The following is a 6,222-nucleotide window of genomic DNA, read 5'->3' as shown; positions in this document are numbered from 1 at the left end:
GCACAGCTGCCCACGAGTAACTGCACCTGAACACATGGGCAATGCAAGCTAACGAGGTGGTTTGCTGGTCGCGCAGACAGACATCACGAAAGCAACAATGTCAGTTGTGTAGGACAGTAGTTGTCATATTTGCCGAAGATGCGTGAGGTCCCTGTTTGGAAACAAAGCTGCTCTGCTTGCTTTCCGCAAAGAAGAACCCCATGAAAAGGAAAAGTCAACCTGATTTAATTCCCCATCAGGAACTCGAACACCAGTCTTCCTCAGGACAGGTATAGATATTGTCTACGACACTAATGAAGAGACTTGTAGGTTTAGTTCCCAGAAAGAGAAGCTCTTCGAATACATTAAAACGCAATCACACACAGCTGATGCCATAAGACAGCCCCTTCACGTCTGGTCACTGATGGTGTAGTGGTACACATACCTATGTTTCATGTAGGCAGTATGGGTTCTATTCCTACTCATTGGTGGTTTTGCAATGTTCCCTGCAACTCTCTTGTGCCTTTTGCCCAATGTTAGCTGGGGAAGGCTCTGGCACTTCTGTGACCCTTGTTGAGGATAAGCAGTTTGGAAAATGCATATGGTCCCTTCTCTTTGACGGTCCTCTCAAGTGGGTGGCTGTCGCTTAAATTATTTCTCCCTCCGAGGATCATGGGTAATACATCTCGTCTCCCTTCTTCTGATGTTGGCGGAGGGCACGATCGGGCTTCAAGATTTCAATCTTGCTGAATTTGGACCGAATGTTGTGAATCCTCAACGTGGGACGCCCCTGATATGTTACTGACTCACAAAAATATACATTCTTGTATTTTGTGGACCAGCTATTATTGTATCTTCTTGTTCATGTATTTTATCTTTGCCTCCCATAGGCAAATATTTATACTTTAAAAGGCCTATATAGACACTTATTCAATAAATCTGGAATCATGAATGGGGGGTGGGGGGATGGGGGGGGGGGCTAGCAAGATAGATGCAGTCGTAATTTTGGAATCCGATAGTGATGAAATATTTGTTTTTCCAGATTTTGTCCGAGTTATATTTAGGATATGTCAGTCTGTCACATCAAGCAGGAGCCAATGACTTTTTGTCATTTAACGTTTATGTTTTCTTTGGTGTAATTCTTTTCATATTGAAAGTTATATGATTCACTTTTTTTAAGGGGGGTAGTTTGCAGTGAAAATAGTGTTAGAAAAATCTGTTGGAAAACTTACTTAAAAAGATAAAAATAAAAAGAATAGTGAAATGCCTCATAGAGAAAAGAAGACAAACATGTTGTAAGTAATTCAAAAAGGTAAAACAGTAATTCTAGCATATTGATTTCCACAAAACTCAGTTCAATTTTTAATTGACTGCACCACAAATTTTCTGTGTTTGTGCATGTGTGTGTGTATGGACTATATAGATCACAAAGACCTTTCTGTCGATGTCATTTTGTGACAGAAATACTTTGCCTGGCAGTCATAGCATCGGATGACCCACGATGAGGATCGCACGCGTTGTGTTGTTTCATGTTCCGAAACTGCATCTGATCTTATTTGATCCATATAATCTGAAATGTCCGTCAGATTGTTGTAATATTTTCATTAGTTGAAGTTGCCAAGAGTTGAGATGTCTGCATAAATTTTGTTGATGATTGTGGACAGTTGAGGAATCATCCCAGGACTACACAACAGAACTTCGTCAATGACCTGAAAAGAGCTGGGACCACCGTTTGCAAGGTGATTGGTGGTAATGCACTAAGACTTCATAGTTTGAAAGAATGCATGGCACGGAAGGTTCCCCTGCTTAAACCAGCACGTCAAGGCCCGTCTTAAGTTTGCCAATGACCATTTGGATGATACAATGGAGTCATGGGAGAACGTTATGTGACCAAAATGGAACTTTTGGTCATAATTTGACTCACCGTGTTTGGAGAAAGATGAATGATGAGTTCCATCATAAGAATACCATCCCTGCTGTGAGGCATGGGGGTGTTTTTCTACACATCATCTAGGACGACTGCACTGTATTAAGGAGAGGATGACCGCGGCCATGTATTGTGAATTTTTGGGGAGCAACAAAATCCCTCCTGTAGTGTGTGCAAACCTGGTGAGCAACTATAGGAAACGTTTGACCTCAGTAATTGCAAACAAAGGCGACTGTACCAAATATTGACATTGGTTTTCTCAGGTGTTCAAATACTTATTTGCAGCTGTATCACACAAATAAATTGTTGAAAAAATCATACATTGTGATTTCTGGATTTTTCTTATGAGATGATCTCTCTCACAGTGGACATGCATCTAGTATGAAAATTTCAGACCCTCCATGATTTCTAAGTGGGAGAACTTGCAATATCCCAGGGTGTTCAAATACTTATTTTTATCTATCTATCTATCTATCTATCTATCTATCTATCTATCTATCTATCTATCTATCTATCTATCTATCTATCTATCTATCTATCTATCTATCTATCTATCTATCTATCTATCTATCTATCTATCTATCTATCTATCTATCTATCTATCTATCTATCTATCTATCTATCTATCTATCTATCTATCTATCTATCTATCTATCTAGCTCTCTGGCTAACTCCAATTGTGTATCCAATGCTGTTGCAAAACATGAGGCTTCAAAGTAATCGGCACAGAGTTTGGAATGCTTGCAAGGCACGCATAACTGAGCACGTTTCTTCCCCTGTTGAGTGACTTTCACTATCTGCCGGTGGTATTCCTTCTTCACTTGGAAAGACTGCCCAAAAAAATAATAATAATCTTTTGCCGCTGCCTGAACCATTTGTAAAACCAAATGCCATACCAAAAATCACAAGTGTCAAACTCAAGGCCCGGGCGTCAGATGTGGCCCACCACATGATTTTGCATGGCCCGCAAAGGCAAATTAGGTTTGCCAAATTCCATAATTCTTGTTAAAATCTGGATCAAAATTTCAAATGGTTATATCATCAATGATATTGAGATATTACAAGCATTTTTATGCTGAAAAAAAATAGTTGAAAAACCCATGACCCTTTATCTAATTCCAAAACAAGTTCATAAAGTTTATGTGTATGTGTAAATATGATGAGACGATTAAAGATTTTTATAGTTTCATAACGGCCCTCTGAGGAAACCATAACTGCAGTGTGGCCCGTGACAAAATGAGTTGGACACCCCTGTGATAAACTAATGTGATCTTGTTAAATCATACGACAGCAAATAAGGGCAAGGACAGGAAGAACAGCATCAACAATAGCACATATTAGTAAATGAACACGATGTTCAGTTTGTGTGATGTCACAGCTCCGGAAAAAGATGAAGACCGTCATGCACTGGATGCAAATAGCAGAATGTGCTTTCTGCATCATATTTCATGATTTAATTGATGCATCTCTATATAATTACTTTAAAATAGCAGATGTCGTTTATAAAGGAGTTCTTGAGGTATCAAGAAAAATATAAAAATATTTTTGATCCAACCTTTAAAGAAAACACTTTAGGCGAACATACCAAAAACATCATTTTGAACTGGTTTTGATAGCACATGCAAAAAACACACCAAGCAAGCCAGAAGTTGAATTTAGAATCTTCTGATCCATGGTCAGACACGTGAGCCATTGCACCACCAGCCGTACCCAAAACCTGCACCTTCTGCAAACCCATGTATACAGTTTTACCTGTCCCACACCGCCCAAATAACAGCATCGAAAAAGGCGACTGAGGGGCTTTATGTGACAAAGCAGAGAACTAACCACGATGCGATCACAGCTTTGTGGAAACTGCCACGAAAGTAGGGTGTAAAAAGCTCTTGGGTGCAGTGAGAATGTTAACGATCCAGGACTGACCCATTTAGGGAATGCCAAGTCAGATCGTCTAGTGGTAAGGATCCGGTGCTTTCATTGGCACGGGCCAAGTTCGTCTCCGGGTCGTGACAGGAAAATTCTTCAACTTCTTTAGTCAAGTGATGATCAAGATTGACAATTCTTTGGATTAACCTGTCTTATTGGCAAAAACATCGACTTCAGCATTAGATATGGATCCTCTATGCCAAGTGTCTCCAATTTTTCTATGTACCTTCATTTATTATCACCTTCTAAATGTTTAACGGTATCAGACATACTGTTTTTCGTCTCAACGTACTTAGCATTGAACAATGCTTTGACCGTAAATTATGGCGACATCAATAAAAACCATGTGATTATACATGTTTCCATATTGTAGTGGTTATCACATTCGCCTAACACGCGAAAGGTCCCTGGTTCGAGACCGGGTGGAAACAAGTGTTGCTTTGTTGCTTGCTTGTAAGGGAGCTGTTGTCGGAAGGAAGAAAAAAAGGAGGGAACACACAACAAAATGAGGAAGTTAAGGGAACAGGAAATGATGATGAGAGGAAAAACAGGGAAGAAAATAAGGTCGGAAGGAAGCAAATAGTGTATTGAGGAAGAAAAACAAGGATAAAATGATGGGGAAAGAGGTAGGAAGGAAATAAGCAAAAAACATTGGAACAAGGAATGGAAGGAAAGAAAAAATACATGAAAATCTATTTCAGAAAAAAATCCTTGTATTCTCATTCAGAAGAAACAAGTGTTCAGGTCTGACTTTCCTTGGAAATTTAAGCTCAAGCGAAAAACAGAAATCAAAACAACATTCAAGAGGAATTAGTGTTGGGACGCAAAAACAACAAAATATTAGCGGCAAAAAGCTGCCTGGACACTCAGTTTGCTTTTCCTTTCCTTTCTCTCGGTTTCCTGGTCCTCTTGCACTTGAGAGAGTCTGGCTGCAGACCTCACCTCTCAGAGTCTCCACCTCACATCTCAAGTCCCTTGCTGCAGACCCCCAACTGCCATCGTCAGCCAGGGAACAATTTGAAAATTTCTGTTTCAGCGTTTCAGGAACTTAGATGAATATTTTCTAGATAAGCTTTAATTTCCGGTTTCAGCATTAAAGCCATTCAGGTATAGCACTGCGCACTTCATTTACACTCTCCATTCATTCTGGTTGAAGTGTTATCATCTTTTATGAATAAATCAGTGAATACATAAAAAGGGAAGAAGGGGAGATAATGATGATGATGATGATAATGATGATGATGACTCTTCTTGTCAATCTACCACTGATGTTTTCATGGCATGGAAGGAAACCAAAGTGGCCGGAGAAAACCCACACGGAGATCATGCAAACTCTTTTTTGTTTGTGGTTCTGAACCGCTAGTCCCCCGGAGAGAATATCGGATTCTGTTGCCTGGGAAAGGGATACACGACCGGCATGTTAACTGTGCAATGCATTGTGGGTTTATTCTTGATAGTCGGTCGAGTCATTGTTAGGATTTGTGTATGCTCAGTCACAGGGGACATAATTGACACCATCACTGAGCAGGAATCAAACCTACGCTGCCCACACCAAAGTCAGGTGTGCGTACCACGACACCATCAGTGACTTTCATTCTTGTCTGGTTTTTATTTAATTGTGTAAACGCACCTGCTCCCTACTGCATGTTTGCCCTCTGGCAGTTGTGGCAAATTTTATTTTCCTGAGGGAATCCATTTCATACTCGTGTGAATCCAAATGTCTGACTTTTCTGGTTTGTGTTACTTTACACACCATCCTGTAACAGAAATCTATATTTTTCAATTTTAAATCATCACATTCTATTTCACATTCATAGTGTTTAAGATACTGAGGTCTTTGAACCTGGGACCTCTCGCACCTGAAGCAAGAAGCACGCCCCCACCTCGACAATCCAGCCACAAGATGTACCTGTTGACATTTTTTTTTTTTAATCACGCCACTCGACCAGGATTGGACGACCCGTGGCTCTCGTGTCACATGCAGCTTTTTAGCACCGCCCTAGTGAAAATGAATACCAAACAATTCATGGATTATTTATTGTAAATTGAGCAACATTTCTTTCTTTTTTAGTTTCCTTAATGTTTTATCAGGATTACATTAGATTATCTTTTATATACAAAGTTTCATAGAGGTGTACTCTGGGGGGCTCTGGGAGAGGGGGTTCTCAATTTATTATTTTTTTTTTTCTGGGGATCTTATAACAGGAAACAATTACTCTCAAAACTCTTCCACTCAGGAATCTCACAAACAAGAGCAAATATATCACATTGGAACAGATGAAAAGAATATTTAAAAAAAACTTGCATCAACTCACATAGCTGTATTATAAAGGAGACATTCACGGATGTTCATAGATTTCTCTTCACAATTACTGTCAAAACTCTGCAAGATC

The 6,222-nt window shown here is 39.7% G+C and overlaps 1 non-coding gene across 1 annotated transcript; it reads left to right on the top strand.

Moving 5' to 3' along the window:
- The first annotated feature begins 4,187 nt into the window (after positions 1–4,187).
- On the top strand, positions 4,188–4,260 carry trnav-aac (transfer RNA valine (anticodon AAC)). Its single transcript has one exon. It is a non-coding gene; the product is annotated as a tRNA-Val (tRNA).
- Positions 4,261–6,222: the final 1,962 nt, after the last annotated feature.

This window comes from Syngnathoides biaculeatus, unplaced genomic scaffold (assembly GCF_019802595.1).
Source record: "Syngnathoides biaculeatus isolate LvHL_M unplaced genomic scaffold, ASM1980259v1 ctg216_pilon_pilon, whole genome shotgun sequence".
NCBI classification, from domain to species: Eukaryota; Metazoa; Chordata; class Actinopteri; order Syngnathiformes; family Syngnathidae; genus Syngnathoides; species Syngnathoides biaculeatus.
The sequence above is the reverse complement of the archived record's forward strand: the minus strand, read 5'-3'. Positions and strand labels throughout refer to the sequence as shown.